Here is an 18,427-nt window from a genome sequence, read left to right as displayed (position 1 = left end):
TTCCCTCTAGACAGCCACACACAAAGGAAGGGTAGGTGTGACTCAGTGGTCCTTTGCATCCTGATGGGCCATCCTGGGTAGGATGCTGGGGAAGAGCTGACATTTACACCTGAAAAGGCAATGTCCTGTCCTCACACAAAGGGCTGCATTCCCGCCCCCTCCCCGTAGTGAGTCTGGAGACCGTTCAGGAAGAAAAGGGACTTGTGCACCCAGACACATCACTTTGAAGTTTTCCCACTTCAATGTCCTAGCTGGGTATAAGTACTGGACCACTGACACCACCAAAACAGAACACTTCTGGAACCGAGGACATTCTACCAGGAAGAAGGACTGCTCAGCTGCTCGTGGGACTGTCACTTTTCTGAACTGCCTTGCTGTGTTGGCCTGCTGCCCTTTTGCCTGGGAGTGAGAAGGAGTGGATCTGCATCTCTTCGTCCTAGAACCTAAGTATCTCTAAGGCCTTATTCACTTGCCTCCTGTTTTCTGAAGCCTCAGGAATATCTAAGACTTCTTTCTTCAACCTACACCTGGACTCCATCTGCTGTGAGTCCTGCTCTGCCAAGTAGTGCAAATCCAGACCTGGGCCCTTGGAAGTGAGTTTTAAGTGCTGCATCTTTAAAAACCTGCGCATCAACGACGTTTTGCCGAACAGAACCGGCACGTTTCCCTCAATTCTGATGCTTCGATGCTGCTGCACGGACCGAGGACTCCGTATCGCCGACTGTGCAACTCATCGTCTCCTGTTTCCGACGCATCTCCGACTTTGTGCTGCTCTGTGCTGGCGAATCGCTTTGTGCTGCTTGCATTGCGTACATCCCAGCTGATCAATGATGCATCGCCCCGTTGTTCTTCGCATTTTCACTCTCTACGCATCTTCAATGGTGCGCAGCACGGAACCGACGAATAACCTTCATCTTCGAGATCAACGCATCGCCTCCTTTTCTCCCTGCATCACCTTGATGTCGACGCATGCAAGGTACTGTTCAATGGGCTAAGGCTGGTCTCTGTATCTGAACCACGCTTCATCGAGATCGGCCTGAACGTTTGGATTTGGCCCGGTCAAGCGGGACCATATAGCTCTGGTTGGCGCTATTTGTTTCTAAGCACTGCAAAACTGTTTATTCTTTAAAAATTCATATCTTGACTTCTTCCTATTGGATTTTTGTCATGTTGGTCTTGTTTTATTCATAAAAATGTAAGCTATTGTTTACACTGTGCTTCTTAAGTTAAGCCTGACAGCTCTGTGCCAAGCTACCAGAGGGTGAGAATAGGTTAATTTAAAGTGTATTACTGACTTACCCTGACTAGGATTGTGGTTCCTGCTTGGACAGGATGCATTCCTCTGCCAACCAGAAACCCAATTTCTAACAGTTTATAGATAATTAGGATGTGCAGTAGTGGAGTTAATTAAAGTCCTCCGTTGGTTAACAGCATGTGGCAGATCTCTTCAGTTATTCCATGCATATTCAATTGGTGATGGGTGGTTTGATGCTTCGGACTGGTACAGTACTGGGTGAGGAACAAGACACAAAACAGTTTTGTCTTATGAGAAAGTGTCAAGCAGTGTAAATTAATATGTAGTCTGTATGAACTACAATCAACTAACCACCTGCGAACTGTGATAGAATTACTATTAGTTTGATACACCAGGGTTGGAAATTGTATTGTAACTACATTTATATAGCACTTACTACCCTTGATGAAGTATTATAGCACTCTAAACTGGGCAGCACACTGCTCAGGAACCCACGGTTAGTGTTTTTTTTTCTCGATCATTGGGATAAGTCTTGTGTCCTTAAAGAACCCATGCCATGTATTTACATCAGTTTCAATATGGTAGGCTAAATTGCAGGGATGTGCCTTTCGAAGGAGGAGTTGTGATCATTGAAATGGGATGTGGGCAGTTTGCAGGGATACAAAAATAGAGATTAAGGCAAAGTGCATGTGACTTAGAGCAGGCTGTGCTTGGACAGAGGACGTATGCAGAGAATGGAAAGGAAGGAGAGAGTCACTGAAAAGAACAAGCAATTGCAATGCAATAGGTCTCACATTTGCGAGAGTTTGAGCTATCGGCATTGTAAATGACAATGCCATTTATTTATGTGTTGGTTTTTAAAACAGATAAATAAAAGGCATTGTAATAGCTTAAACTTTCGCATATGCAAGACCTATTGCATTGCAAATGCTTGTTGTTGCTTAGCGCCGCTTTGTAATTATGGTACTTTTTCACGCAGGTATCTACGTGAAATGGGGGTGCATTGGGTGCTGCTGTGGGCCTTCCACCGCAACACCCATTGCTTTTTGACGCTGCCCTATATTTACATGGATCAGTAAGTCTGAGGCAGCGCCAAAAACAGGCATTGGATTGGCGCAAATTCTTTTATCTCTCCTAGTTTTTGCTTTTCTATGTGTGCTGCATTGCGCAGCACACATAGAAAAACAAATGACCAATATTGATTGTTGATGTGCAGGAAAGGACAACTTGTTGAACATAAACAAATATCCCTGCAATGCAGGCACCCATGCACTATGGAGTAAGGGTGTCTCTGTTGTCGCTAGGCATCTATTTTTTGCGCCAGCGCTAGGGAAAACACAGGAGCGCTGTAATCTTGTAAATACGGCTCATCCTTGCGTTTTGGAAATGGCCCTGCGTGGCTCTGCAAAATTTACCGCAGCGACGCACTGCGCCATTTCCTTGTACATATACCTATCTGTTTTCATCTCTACCTCAGCATAAGTGTAACTAAATAAAACTACAAAATAATGTACATTTGCAATCAGAGAAAGCAACAGTAAACACATTTCTTCTGCATATAAAAAGAATTAGCAGCACTTTGACACACAGTGTGGCATGCCATGTGAACGTTTGTTCTGGAGGGCACAGTAAATGTCCCAAGACCAATAAAACATGTTCCCTATATTTTTAATTCTCCATCTGCACTTTATCAAGGATATCTGGGTGTGCTGCAGCATTTCTGCCCCCTACTTCCAGCCCCACTGTATCAGACTTTGATCCAAAGGAAAAGCAAGCAAGACAGAAAAGTGATTTAACAGAGAAAAATATATGGAAATAGGTCAATAGAAAGAAAGCTGGGATGAAAAAGCAGGTACAAGAGTGTTATACAAATAGAAGAAGAGTAGGGTTGCAGAAGAAAGACATTAAAATTAATGGTAAAGCTCAATTATGTTGCTCGTGCCCACTCGTGGGTAGTCACTGATTTACGCATGGTACACTGTCTTCGATTACATTATTTCAAGCGCCTTGGCACCGAGTGTCAGACTGTAAACCGTGGGACTAAAGGCGGCCATAATGTTCCAACAGTGACAACTCTTTCCAATTACAAAGTGTGCAGAACAATAAAAACAAGGTAGTGTTTACCCATAAAGAACAAAGTGCAGACATTATTCTGAAACTGAATGATCCCGCCTGTATTTTCTGAGCATTAAACAAATACTCACTGAAAATCAACAGGCTGAATGCACAAAACAATTAAAAGATACTTGGTCAGGCTTTAGCAGATTACACCTAGATAAACAAAAATGCAGACTACAGTTAAACATTCAGACTTCAGTCTTACCAAGCCTTCTCGTACAACAGCTATTCGTCGCTTTGGAACTTCAGCGGAGACCATGTCAGAAATCGGAATAAAATGAACGTTACAGAGAGCTGTGCACACACCCCGCACGCTTCCTTTAAGAAACTGGCTACAGCATGCAGTCCCTGCACGTCCATGCTTATAATGGGGTTGAGCGAGGGGAGGGTATACATAGTAACACAGGGAGGAGTCTAGGGCAAGAGGGAACCACTGATGCCGTTCAGCAGAATAAACAATGCATGCTTAAAGAAATGGCTCGAAACTGCGCACAGTTTAGTCTAGCCTGTTTAACAAGGAGCAATGTACAGGATGAGACTTGTAGGCCCATATTTCTAAAAGGAAACTGTAACTAAAAGTCTCAGCATGTAAAGCGCTGTTGGCTAAGCCAGGCCTATGTTAAGGCAAGGGAAACCAGCATTGGCAATGCAATTGGACTCACATTTATGCGAGACCTATTGCATTGCAAACAGTGTGCGTTCATGCGACAAGGCACAAAGCGGGGGGTCAGTGGCGGCGGCGAGAAGGCATCAGGCTGCGGGAGGAGGGGGGCATGGGAAGAAAGTAGTCTGTGCAGCGAAGGGGTCATGGAAGGACACAAATGACGACATGGTCGTCATAAGGCGGGACTAACAAGCCTACAACCAATAGGAAGGCAGCATTTAAGACACACGCCAATGAAAAAGATGGGTGGAGAGTGGGCGCAGCTTCCACACTACTGAATACTGCACGCCTGGTAAAGCGACAGCGCATGCGCTGCAACGCTAGGCTCGACCTTAAAAGGGGAGCCGAGAATTAAAGTATTAAGTCAAGTTAGTCTTCATGCAGGATTTTTAGGAATATTGTGGATGATTTTTGAGAATGCATACTTGAAGATTGAAATAACATTATTTGTATGTGTTACAATATCATTGTAGGCCTTGAGAATACAAGTGGACCCACCTAACCATCAGAATTGGGTAAATAATGAGACCAGTTATGGAAAGCCTTCTTCAAGGAATACACTGCATACTTGCATTTTAAACCTGCCTATATTGTCAGCGCAGCAGCTCTCCCCACGGCACATTATCCCTTATCTTTTCTTCTATTTTCATGGTCACTTGCACACACTGCCCCTTCTTTATTTTCCTGCTTAACATGGTAAACGAGGATAATGCTGCAGTCGTGTACAGAACATAATTAAACAAATTTACAAGACACTACTGGTTTTAGGCCAGCAGACAAAGGGCCTTGTACAGAGTTGTAGGAAATTACTGTTAATACTCAACAGTTGTCTTGATTGCCTATGGATATCCAGGGTTATACTCCAGAGAAATTGTGGCAGTCTGCAGAGTGCTAAGAATAGTGTCTTATAAAATGGCTAAGTCACCATCATGGATCATGCTATGAGAATGTTATACATGAGCTGAAGTACATCAGTGATAAGTTTAGAGGCCATCTGTATATGCCTAGGCATAAGTATGCCATATAAGGCACACTTCGAGGATCGTTTAGAATAAATCCTACTTGGCAATGTATTGCTACTGGGATTCTCCTAAGTGCTTATGGGAAGTATTTTAAAAATTGCTTTATCTATTTTTTACTCCATACGGAAAAGTCATAAATGGGAATAAATACATGTTTACAAGTCAAGAAAACTCAAGCTTTGATTATTTGTTTGGTTTCTATTGTCTTACTTTAAATTTTGTAACAGCTGAATTGTTTATTTAAAGAGAACGATTACCCTGAAGAAGCTTGGTCCCTCGCAAAACATGTGTTGGCTTATATGAATGAATGAATGATGTAATTTGTTAAATGCTGGCTTTCCCTCCAATGGAGCATCTTGGCGCTGGAAACGGATAGACTGAGTGTCAAGGAGTGTGATCTCTAATGTCGCCGTGGTCAGATAAGGGACAGGGCCAGACTGTCTGGAACTGCGAATAGGTACATTGTGGATCAATGAGAGATTCTAAATAAAGCTGTGAATAATTTGATCACAAGAAACTTAAATAATGTTCTGTAAACAACTTGATATGTGCAAATTATGTTGGTAAAACACCGGGAAACAATGAAAGAAATAGACACTGAAAAATGCTGATCAACAGAAACTGGTAAAAAGAAACAGCAAGCATCGTAAATAATCTCAACAGATTGATGCTTTTGCACTCTACAATATACATTAAGCACACAAATCAATAATATTGTTTTTCATCTTTAAAAAAAAAAAGAATTGTAAAAGATTCTTTAAACAAATCCTTTGTAAGCATTCCCATAAGCACTGAAGTATGGGTATGGTTTGTAAAGGCCTCTTGTTTCTAAAACCATGCAATCATAAAAATTGTTTCTCCACTGAAATTTATTTTGTGATAGGTTACTTAAAAGTAAATCTGTAAACTTACTATTTTTATTAGTATGTGACCTACAGCTTTTCAGTTAATCCTTATTATTTATCTGGTACACTTGATCCAAATGATTAATCAAAGCTAAAGTGTGAAGTTCTCCCCAATTTGCCAGTGCCTTTGCTACAGTCCCATGCATCCATTCATTATTATTCATGGCATTAACTCCAGCCTAACTTCAAGACTACTTATGGAAACAAATCCCTTAACATTACCAACACTCTTCGATGAAGACTTAAAGAGAGGTTGAGACCATTTTGTAAGTGGTTTTGCACTGTAAATGACATACTCTGTCAACCTTTTCCTTACAGATGTCAGATATATTGTGTTACAGGAGTGAAATGGAAGGTTGAACAGCAAGCTCAGAGTACTTTCAAGCTGATTGTACAAGCTAGTGGGGCTGGAACAGCAATTCATTAAATACACGGAAACCGTGAAAATCTCAATAATGAAAGTAATATGAGTGGACAACACTACTAATTATAGACTCACTTAACTCATACACATATGTTAGAGATCAAGGCGCAATGCAATAGTATTTTGTTCTGTTCTCTGGATCCGCACTTGGACTACATCGCCTGCGTAATTCCTTTGTGGCCTTTACGGATAGCCTCGACTTAAGCCTTATTTTACTAAATGACCTGTTTTGCTGTTTCTCTCCTGGTCTACTAAGACTAGAACATATCAAATTAAAGGTAATAAATACCATTAGTCGAGTCACTAAATTCCCCTATCTATTGTTGAACGGTAAAAAATGTATTCTGTTAAGTTAGCCTCTACACCTCTTCCATTTTGTCTACCAGCCCCCATTTTGTGTTTCTGTGGGGCCTCTTTTTGCAAAATCAGAAGTTACGTGTTCACTGAAAGCTGGTTGTATTGATGAGGCTTGCGTGTCACAGGCAGGGCCTAAGTGAACAGATGCTTTATCTGTGGGCCCACAATGCCTGTAACCTCTCTTGCCTATTTACAAAGATGACGTGGGTAGGGTTTTTTAGGATTCCACAGTTCAGCATGTAAGCATTATAAAAAGGGGTTGTGTAAGCATTATGTAACAATGGCAAAGTGGTTTCAATGTGTTTCACGAGGCACCAAAATAAATGCCATGTTTGAACTTGTACTTGTTAGCCCCCTCCCTTGGGCAATTGCAGTGCCTGAAAGATGGGATTCTTCTCATGAGATGTATTAAACTTGTGTTCTGTTCCACTCCAGTGTTGATCCTCATTTTGTGAACCCATAGACAAAGGGTGGCCCTGCACCAGTGAGACAGATAAAATATCTTCTACACTAGGAGTCTCATTTGACTCCTCTATGACCTATTCTCCTTTGTTTTCTGCTAGAGGTCATATGCTCACTAGGAACATCATCTCTGTATTGAATTTTTGGACTAGGTTAGGTCAAAAATCTTTCAGGGAAATGCTTGCAATTTATAAAGTGAAGTGCGTTCTATTGCTGCATGGGGCAGTGATGTATGGGGGTTTGCTAACTCCATTTCATTAACTGTATTAGAGAATACGTTTTTAAGAAGACTTTTATGTCTCACTCAGAGCTCATCCTCAATTACATCCATGAAACACTTGGGCTAAAATACGTCCTTCCAAAAGCTGTAACCGCTTAGTTATAAAGGATTGTTTGGCCCTGTTCTGAGAGACCAGTTTAACTTGGCTAAGCTATGTAAAGGATAGTTTTTTTAAGATGAGCTGTCCCAAACTGTTTCATAATCCTGTATCTATACCCATAGAGTACATTGCGTGGACTAAGTTGGCTTTTAAGCTTCTAATAGAAAATGAGAGAACCCTATCTGCCAAAAAGAAAAACAACTGTCCAAGCTTGTCATTTACTTCAGACAACTCTTTTATTCAAACCGTACCTAAATTATGATGTGTCTGAACATCACTGTTTCCTTTTGACTAGCTTTAATTGAAATGTGATTCACCATTTGCTTGATGTCTCTATTTCATTTGAATCTGTTTTTTTACCATGTATCTTCCATAATGTTTCTGCTCAGGACACTTTGCAATTTGGAATGGTTTGGACTTTTTATTTTTAAAAAAGTCATAAACTTTTATTGTACCTTTTATTAGTTCATAAGCACTTTGATCAAGTTAGACTTGCCTTGTTTTATTTAATTTTACTACCTGATGTATTTACTTGTTTTAATGTGGCTTGTTTTTTTATCTGGTGCTGTCCGATTGCCCAGGATTCTGTTTAATGTATGATGTGGTTCAATTTCTTTTTGATGCTGCTCCATTGTGTAAAATACTGAAAGAAATGTGGTTTCTGGTTGGCTAGGGTATGCACCTAAGCCTGGCAAAACCCATCAGTCTAGTCAGGGCAAGTCAGTTACACACCAAAGATAACCTCTGCTCACCCTCTGGTAGCTTGGCACAGAGCAGGCAGGCATATCAAAAGATGCAATGTGTAAAGCATTTGTGCGACAGACTCACACAGCAACACAAGGAATACACCACAAATTTAACTCCACTCAGGATTATATAAACATTTATATAGTGTTTTGTACATAAAACCTGACCAAAATGACATGAATCATAAATACTATGCATCCAGTGCAATTAGTCAGATAGTACCACGTTATCCTGGACAATGCAAAGCAAAAACAACATGTATCAGTAAATACTTAGGCCATGTAATGCAACAGAAAAGAACATCAATCACAGTAGGTAAACATAGGCAAAGGAACACTTGCACTCCTAACAGGGTTGTGGAAAACTCTATGGGCCAGACTGAAAAAAGTGCATTAGCAAGCAAAGAATAGGGCTCAGGAGCATCTACACACCTACTCGACGTGATACGGTAATTGACAGTTCTCCTGAATAGAGCTTGTTCCTAGTGGTGGTACCCTGTCATGCTCGGAGACCTCTATCAAGGTCTCGCCCCATAATGCCTTCACAGCTCAAGTCCCCCCAAAGCACCAACCTTCCTCAAGCTAGGGCCAGAACCATGCCTTGTATGGTTACTTTCACTCCGGGGTAATGGGCACGAGTGTGAGGAGTGTGCAGTAGATCTTGCCTGGTCCCTCGCTGTCTTTCAGACAAATATATCCAGCTACCTTCGAGTGCGCGTTGCAGCTATCCCGGCCCCCTCTCCACCAGGAGCACTGGAGACCTATCTTGGTCCCTTGCTACCGCGCTCTGCAGGAGAGCAGTACCTCCTGGCAAAAAGGGGGTGGGGGGGAGGCGGCTCCCTGAGGAGAACAAGATTAGCTATTAGATGCTTCCTCTTTCTGTAGCTGTGCCGCTGGACTCATTCGGCCCTGCGCACTGATTTGCCGGCCTTCTGGTTGCTCCGGCAAGCGCAGGTGCGGCAGGGAAGCTGCACTGGAGGGGCTTTCTCTGAGGCCGTTCTCCTCATTTAGCAGCAGTAGAGGGTCCTTTACAGGAAGGAAGCAGCTCTGAAAACAGGTACTTGCCCCATGATCTGAGACTAGAATTGGGTTGGCGGTACATGGTGGAAACGATGAAGCGATCACCACGCTCTGTTTCAAACGACAAGCAGTAAATAAAAGCGAAGACCACGCGTTGACTGAAGCAATAACCAGCGCCCACTCCACGCATATTTGGAGCACAAGTAGCGCTTAATCATGACTTCTTTTGAAAAGCACTCGCAAGGAATTGAGTCCCACGGCAAAGGTGCTTGGGAGCAATCTTTTATGGCCCAGAGGTTGCGGAGAACAGGTGGCGAGCCAGCATTTCCTTGAAGAACACTGGGGCATAAAGCGAGTAGCAGGCAGGCCAGCACATGAAGTTACTTCTGCAGAGTGTCAGTACTCCAGCAGCCCAACAGGCAGCTGGCCAGTACACAAAGCAAGTAGTCCAAATGGCGGTTACTCCTGGCAATTTGCAGTTTCTAAAGCCATCAGCGTCTGGCACATTGTCTTCACAAAGCTCCTGCATTATTTTCCATTTGCCATTGATCATTATGGTAATAGGGACTCATATACCGTTTAGTCTATATCAAGAGTAACTTACACCTGTCGTCAGTTGCACCATTACATTTCAGTGTTATCATGGCCATCCGGGGTATCTACAGCATCTTCTGATAAAGACAATAAATATGTCTTCAGGGGGTCACATTTTTCTCTCGGCCTGGAAGTGGACAGGAGCAATTCTGCATAGTTAACCGACTGCCCTTGCCGCATTGTGAGGTCTTGCAGCCATTCCTTAAATTTGGAGGCTCGGCGCCCACCCCACCTGCAAGCCACTTTAGGTTTAGCAATTAGGAATCCTAATGCCAGGTATTTCTTATATACGATATCAACTTTGTCTGTGTACCCCAATAAGGCTGTGTTGAGGGATAACTGAAGTGTTGTACCCACCATCTGTGCCATTCCCTCAAATATCTGTTGCCAGTCTTAAGAAATTGCAGGGTATTCCCAGACTAAATAAATAAAACCAGCTCCCTCCTTACAACATCTAGAGTATTTGTCGTTATCTCTAAGCTTTAATTTGTGGAGTTTGACTGGGGCGAGTATAGTCGGTGTAGAAATTTATAATGGATCAGTCGCAGCCTGCTATTAGCTGTAATGGCCTCTGTTTGCTTACAACAGAACTCCCACTGTTTGTCTTACAACTGTACATCAAGGTCGGCCTCCCACTCTAGACGAGATGTCAATATACGGGATGTAGTTGCTTTTTGCGTGCTGTGATAGATTAGCGACGTAACGTGTTGAGGTGGTTCAGCTTGTATAAACTCATGGAGTTGTGGGAGATTGGGGGGTTCATGTGGGAATGTCAGTGTGGCCACTTTAACACTTTGTCTAAGCCTAACAAACATAAACAGTTCCATGGCTCTAGGTATAGTTTCACCAAAGAACTGTTCCTTGGACAGAAATTATTTATATATAATGTTGTCCCCCCCCCATGTTTCCATCTGAAGTTTTTCTAACCGTAATCTGCATTGTTGTTCGTAGGCAACCTGGAGATACATCTGGGTTACAAATCAAGACAATCTAGGAGAGTACAGCATTGGTCTATCAAGCTTGGTAGCAATCTTCCTCCAAGCAGAATTGCAACAGTAGTCAGATCATGATCGGTCTTCTTAGGGTGGATGGAGATGAGGCCCACAAGGTGGGCCATGTATACCATTTCTACCGCTAAGTGTAGCATGAAGGGGGGTGGGAGCAACAAATATATGGCGTAGTATGCTTTTGTACAGTAATAATATCATTCAAAATGTGGTAACTCTAAGCCTCCCTGTGAGAACGGTTGTGTCAATATTTCCCAGCGAAGTCTGGCCTGTTTGCCTCTCCACACCAAAGAAATCGTTCGTGTTTTCAGTGCTTTAAAATGGGGTTTCCCCGGATTATAGGGAATATTACTGAATAGATAAAGAAACTTGGTCACTAATGTCATTGTTACCAGGGAAATCCGACTGGCTGTGGCATAACTGTCATCTAGTGACTGACTCTGTGACAGCTTCCAGGGTTTTACCATAATTGGAGCGCAGTAATTCATCTTTGTCCCTGGTGACTTTAATCCCTAGGTATTTGACCTCCTTCCTACACCATGTTCGGGGATAGTCCAGTGCGTATGGTATAACTGTGCCGGTCAGCGGAAAAAGGACTGATTTAGTCTAATTAATATTTATGCGGGAGTATTCGCCAAATGTAGTAATTTCTCGTAGAAGCGAATTTAGGTTATCCTGCAGGTCCTTGAGGTAAAGTGTAATGTCATCCGCGTATAGCAAGATTAAAAGTTGTCTTGTCGGATATACTCGTGCACGTTCCTTATGGTGTTGTCTTATTTTTGCACCCAATGGTTCTATGGCTAGGGCAAATGGTAGGGGGGATAAAGGACAGCCCTGGCGTGTACCTCTAGTGATGGCAAATGGGGGAGAGCGCACCCCATTAAAGCGAACTGTGGCAGTTGGCTGACAGTACAAAAGCTCTACCCACCTAAGGAATTCTGGGGGCATTCCCATATATCTCAAGGTCCCTAGGAGATAATCCCATTCGACGGCATCAAATGCTTTGGTGGTGTCAAGAAACACTGCCGCCGCGGCACCATCTGGGTCAAAATCTTGCATGACAGTAAAGAGAGTCCTAAGGTTATGTGATGTCGCTCGCCCTGGGGTGAATCCGGACTGATCCGGCAATACTAGTCTATTCACTAACAGTCTGTTTGATAAGACCTTAGCAAGAATTTTTGTATCGCAATTTATCAGTGAGAGTGGGCGGTAGGATTCACAATGGTCTGAAGATTTACCTGGTTTGAATGAGGTGGTAATAGCCACTCTCATCGTAGTTGGGAGCTGTCCCTGCTCTTTTGCCTCGTAGAAAATTGCTTATAAGACCGGGACAAGTTGGGCCAAATAAGTTTTATATAATTCGATATGCAGTCCATCAGAACCCGGACGGATTTCATTTGCATGATTGCTGCCGTAATTTCTTCCTCCTCTAGATATGCCCCTAAGAACTCCCTCTTGGAATCTTCCAACTAGGCCTGGGCAGTATCTTCAAAATATGATGGGAGATTGAGTGGTTGTTCCCTATGCGTAGTATATGTGGTTTTGTAATATGCCATGAAACTATATAACTGGCTAGACAGGTTTCTACATGTCGCACCCTCCGAGACCTGAATTTCTGCAATGTTTCTGGAGGTAGTCTGGCAAAGTCTGCGATAGCTTTCCCCGGCTGGTCCCCCTCACCGTATTTACGTTTGTCTCGCAGCTTGACTCTTGAAGTTTGACTTCTTTAAAAGGGGTTAGATTACTTTGTTTCCCCCACCCTCTAGGGACCGTGGCAGATGAAAATAGGTGTTGGTTGAAGGTAAAACCAGTTATTACAACTTCAGATAAAGATTTTAAAGTAGGTTGGACATATATCATCTAGTGAGCCTCCCCTTTAGGGAGGGTAGTAAAGAGGAAGCCTTCTCTTTTTTCTTAGTGATTAGAAGTGCTGTGAGAGGAGTGGCAAAAAAGGCAAAGGTTTGTAATCTTGCGGAGTGACAGGTTAAACTAGAAGCTAGGCAATACAAAGTGCCATGGAGCAGTCTGTGCATATACAGTTTGAACCACACTGAATAAAGGGCTAGGAAATTACACAGAGATGACAGGGGCTATGCCTGGGAGGTGCAAACTCAGAGATTCAGGTAGTTATGAGACCTTAGAGTGCATCCAATCAACCCCAAAACACCCTCTGTGGAGGAAAAAGCTGTATGAACTCCACACTGCAATGGGGCCTACGGCACCCCCATGCACTTTACTTAAGACAACAATTACCTGGGTTCAGGAAAGCAGGCAGGCTTTGGAGGGCTGGAGCATTAATAAGAGTCATTGATAAAATAAATATAAGGAGATGATGGATAGAGCGCTGAAACCTTTCAGTCACTCATCCCCAGTCACAGACCTGGGTTGAATCCATCCTTGTTCTTTAGCTCACTTCTCCACCCCAGTTCAGACCTAGCCATACACAAATCTGTCTTGACCCAGCTCCTCTTGGGACAGTCTACCCTGAACTGCGAAGCCAGGCTTCCCTGGACCAGAAACTAGCATCCTGGGACCAGTTTCGGGGTAACACCCCACATCGGCCAGGTTAGCTTGAATCAAGTGGCAAAGTGAGCAAAGCAGCCACATCTGGGCATACCCTGCCAATTGAGGACAAACAAAGCAAATTCAAGGAGATGATGGACGGAGTGCTGAAACTTTTCAGACACTCACCCCAGTCACAGATCTGGGTTGAATCCGTCATCGGTCATTAGCTCACTTCACCACCCCAGTTCAGACCCAGCCATATGCAAAACATTCTTAACCCCGCTCCTCATGGGAACAGTCCAGATGAATTGTGAAGCCAGGTCTTCCCTGGACTGGAAACAAGCATCCTGGGACCAGTTTCGGGGTAACATCCTCTCATAAGCTAGGCTAGCTTGAATCCAGTGGCAAAGTGAGCAAGGGACCCATGTCTGGGCATACCCTGCCTAAGTGTCTGAAAAGTTTCAGCGCTCCATCCATCATCTTTTGCTCACTTTGCTCTCTTATACACTGGATTCAAGCTAGTCTGGCTGGTGAGGGTTTTTACCCCAAAACCAGTCCCTGGTTGCTTGTTTCCGGTCCAGGAAAGAGCTAGCTTGGCAGCTTGGGCTGGACTGTTCCCTTGAGGAACAGGGTCAAGACTGATTTGCATGTGGCTGGGTCTGAACTGGGTGGGAAGTGAGCTAAAGAACGATAATCGATTCAATCCAGATCTGTGACTAGGTGAGTGTCTAAAAAATGTCATCTCTCAGTCCATCATCTCCTTTTGTTTGCGTCATTGATAAAAACGAATTTCAGAATATTGCATTATTTCATTTCAGTTTCTGTTTAAATTGTGCCTGATGTTATGAGTGGTAAATCAGCAAATCTAGAGGCTTTTAGGGAGCCAGTATATGACTTTGATAGAATCATTTTAGCATTATTTGTTATGAAGATTTTTTTTTCTTTTGAGAGGTGTTATAAGGGTATTAACAGCTGAGTTATTGAGTGTGTTCTTATGGAAATAGTAAAAAAAATATTTGCACTAGATGCAGTCTATTTTTGTATTACTAAAAATATATGTTTTTACTTCACTTTTTTTTTAACTTAAATGCTAAGTGCTGATGGTCAAACCCATATTGAGGTTGTAAAGCCTGAAAGTTGAAAATATTCACACGGTTTGTGACTGCAAAATGGCTTTTTTAAAAGAACTAATCTCATTTTCTGATTCAGTAATATGTTACTGAATCGCAAAATGGGTTTAGAAAGGCGTAACAAATTGCTTTTTGGAAGGGGAGTGTTTAGTGCGACTTTTCCAAATAGTGAATCATTATGGAATTATCGTTGGCACAGCGCAGGATAATGATTCCACACACCTGGATTTAAGCACAGTACTTCTTTTCTTTTATTATGCTTTGGAAAATAGATGAAACTGAAGTACTTAGTTTTAAGTATAAGTCCTGTATTTATTTTTATTCACAGTGTGGAGTGGATAATAGCTTTTGATCTGTAGTTAATGTAATTCTTTAAACACGTCTTTCCTTCCTTAGTTGTCTTCTCGGATTCTCTCCACCAGTGCCCTCAGAGAAAAGAGACCAAAGGTAAGTTTCTATATATTGTTCTACTTTTCTTTTTTTAGCCCTTTTATAAACACTATTACTGCATAACTTTTCTGTGCTGTCTGCTTTGCCTTTTTAGATCTTTATCTGCTTGTTCTTTCTCTTTAAATTATGTCTCTGTTATCTTTAATAGTCTGTTTCCCTTTTCAGGCTTCCTAGCCGAGTTTAACCAGGATCTCTCTTTATTTTCTCTCAGAGATCTTTTAAATATATATTTGCATGAACTGGTGAAATAAAAAGAACAACAAAACCAATATGAAGGTGTCGGAACTTAAGCAAGTGAGAGAAGTAAGTCTAGATTAACTCTATCATTTCTTCGCTTAACTGTGAGAGATGTACTTCTTAATAAGTACATTTCGGATTTCTAATCCTCTTTAACGCCCTGTTATCAGGCTTCAATATCTTCAGGTTATAGTTCTCCAGAAGAACCCAACAGATCGCTTATGCTCCTTGTGAAAGCTAGCTCCTACTGGAGCATGGCGGGCGATAACACGAAACTGGCAGAGTGTTCACAGTCTGCCGGATTCTGAATGTCTTCCTTTGATATCTGTGGGTTATAAGGCTCTTTCAGCTCTTATTCCTAGTTCCACTTGTTAGATGTTCTTGTTAGAAATGGGGTAACTTGGCGCTGAGCGGTTTAGGTTAAACTTAGGAGCAATGTGAAAAGCATCTGTGCAGCGCACACTCACAGGCCACACACTAGACTCACTACAGAAGAGACTCCACACCATGATATATAAAAATAACTTGTGTATTAGGTAAAACACATTATAGAACCATCACAGGTACATAAACACTGTGCCAACCGGCACCATGTAGCAATTTAGAAGGGATTATGTACAAGGCAGCACCAATCAAGTCGCTGCCAGAACCATCACGACATATCACCACTAAATGCAAAACAGCCAGTACTTGCTGGCAAAAAAAAGGAACTGAGCATCATCATATTGGCATAAGGTATATATAAATCAGATTAGGCATAAACCTCTTAATCGGGTGTTAGACCTATACAAAGCAACCAGTGACTACTGGCAAAATAAAGAGGTCAACAATATTGTTGTAGGCATAAACCATGTTAGCTCAGGCATAAAATGCAAGCATCAAAACATGACAGTTATGGAAGATCACATGAGCATGAATGCAACATCTCTAGACATAACTTACATTGTGCATCCCCCTATTAGAACGAGGCATAAAATATGAGCATGAAGGCCTCCTCAGCAGGCAGAATGCACATTAAGTAGTCTCCTTAGGCAGTTACAAGTCAGTCTCAGTGGAGATCAACATCCACGAAATGCACATAAACTCAGGGCTCTCCTTGTGTAGTAGACTCTGCACTCCTTGTGTAGTAGACTCTGCACTCCCCGCAAAACTTATGAGCCTCTATCCCTCTGGAAGAACACTACTTCCCAATCAGGGAGGAAATAGCTAACCGGTTCAGGCAGGCAGCGCTGGGAAGAACCATCAATTAACATAGGCAGAGTTCCAACTATCAGGGGTATGGCCGCATAAGCCCCTGCATGCTGGTTGAAAGAATGCTGCTCCCAAAAGGAAAACCAAGCCAGCGCGAAGCTCTGATTCTCTGGAACCAAGCGTCCCGCAACCCACCCCTCGTTGCAACTGCCCACTGTCCAGCGGGAAAGTTGAGTAAAGTAAAGTCAGCCCTGGTCCGTTGGAGCCCCACCTCCTGGGGCTCTGGAGTAAAAAATGCCCCACTCCAATAATAGGGTAGCCAAAAAGAACGTTGCTGTGGCCCACAGCTGCGGCGCCGCTGGGTAGCCTATGGAACACTGCATCCAAGTTCACGCTGGAGCCCCACGTGGACTCCAACACAAAGGTGGCCGCACGTTGCAGCTGCCCAATTCCATGAGGGACAGCTGGGAAACCAGTACGACCACTATGGTGCTCTCAGAGGGACAAAAGGGGAGGCGGACACCGACGATGTACCCCGATGCCGCCTCCACATCCAGCTTCGCAAGGTGCGGCCCGGCCCATCTCCAGGCAAGCTACCCAGCTTCCTGGTTGCGTCTATGGCGCTTCTTCTCCCCGGGCTGCAGCGGTGATTTCTTCAGCGATTTCAGAGTGTGTGGTGGGCTCCCGCCACACAGCGATATCGCGGGGTAGGCTCCCATTATGTTGAAGTATAAAGCGGGGTGGGCATCCGCTCTCTCCTGGTGCAAAGCGGAGTGGGCACCCGCTCCTCGATCACTAGCACAGGGGGAATCCCACACGCCGGGATTCCCTCGTAGCGCTTCGGCAGCCCAGCGCTGCATGCGTCAGCTCCTCTTCTCCTGGGCAGGTGCTAGATGCAGTGCTCATGAGGCGCTAGGTAGCTGGCAAAGATTCAGGGTCCCACACAATAAAGTAGCGCCCACGAGGCGCTAGAAGCCAGGGGGAGCAGACAGGCAATGTTGGGCAAGCTCAGCAGGCAGTTGGCAGCTTATCAGAACAGGACAGCAGTTCCTTGGAACAGTCAACCCCCATAATGTGGCACTCCTCCTGGCACAGCAGTCTTCACTCCAGCAAAGGTCTCTCACTGGCCCCGACAGCGGTACAGTTGAGCACAGGGGCCAGCATGCAGGCCCTTGCGGCAGTACCTCCTGGTAGAGTGTCCCCTTCAAATCAAAGTCCAAGCACACCCACATGGAGTCTCAGCTCCTCTATATATACACACCCCTCACCCCACCTACTAGAAAGGGACAGAAGCTTCTGGAAGGGTCTCTGGGGAAACTGGTCCCAACTGGTTTTGGGGGAGGTGAAGAGCACCCTGTTTGCCAGACTTCCCTTCTCCCTTCATGAGCCGGGGTCTGGGAGACAGACATACCCTGGGGGCGGAGACAGCCTTCCAGCAGGCAGGCCCACAGCACACCGAAATGGCAAGGTTTAAAAGTGGCATTTCCACAATGGTGAAAATAAATCTGTGCACACCATTGTGCAGCATTTAATATTTCCATCTCACACACACCAAACATGGCATACATATTGTCTACCATGGGGGAGATATCCCATAAGGGGGGGGGGGGGTACCTAATGTAAGCCTATGGAAGGCAGAAAGCACACACACTTTGCACTGCTAACCAGTGCTAAAGTGCCCAGAGTCCTGAAACCACCGCCATTGTGTTGGAAAAGAGGGTAGGAGAAAGGCAAAAAGTTTAGGGGTGACCCCGCAAGAAGGGCCCAGTCCAACAGTTCTCCTCTGGTTTGCGTTAAAAACGTAACCTCGGAAGCTTCCCCTCGTTTTTCATCCACTTCTTCAATACAACTTGGCATTCCTCTCTCTAGGTTTCATCATCGGCATCCTCAGACCTGCTTCACTTGTTGTCCATCCTCTCTCACATCCTTTTTTGTACTTTCTCTTGTCCTTCTGTCTCTG

The 18,427-nt window shown here is 43.8% G+C and overlaps 1 protein-coding gene across 10 annotated transcripts in view; it reads left to right on the top strand.

The window, feature by feature from the left end:
* Positions 1–18,427, top strand: part of RPAP3 (RNA polymerase II associated protein 3) — a 286,980-nt gene that overhangs the window by 12,621 nt on the left and 255,932 nt on the right. For 5 of the 10 annotated variants that reach the window (XM_078675415.1, XM_078675426.1, XM_078675405.1 and 2 more), the window contains 2 exons: positions 14,986–15,036; positions 15,251–15,342. The exons of 1 other annotated variant lie outside the window; for it this stretch is intronic. The gene's annotated coding sequence lies outside the window, so the exon portion shown is untranslated. The remainder of the gene's footprint in view (positions 1–14,985; positions 15,037–15,250; positions 15,343–18,427) is intronic. 4 more of the 10 variants (XM_078675461.1, XM_078675451.1, XM_078675467.1 and 1 more) reach the window with 1 other exon arrangement.

This window comes from Lissotriton helveticus, chromosome 1_1 (genome assembly GCF_964261635.1).
Source record: "Lissotriton helveticus chromosome 1_1, aLisHel1.1, whole genome shotgun sequence".
NCBI classification, from domain to species: domain Eukaryota; kingdom Metazoa; phylum Chordata; class Amphibia; order Caudata; family Salamandridae; genus Lissotriton; species Lissotriton helveticus.
Note: the sequence above shows the minus strand (reverse complement) of the source record. Positions and strands in the feature narration are given on the sequence as shown.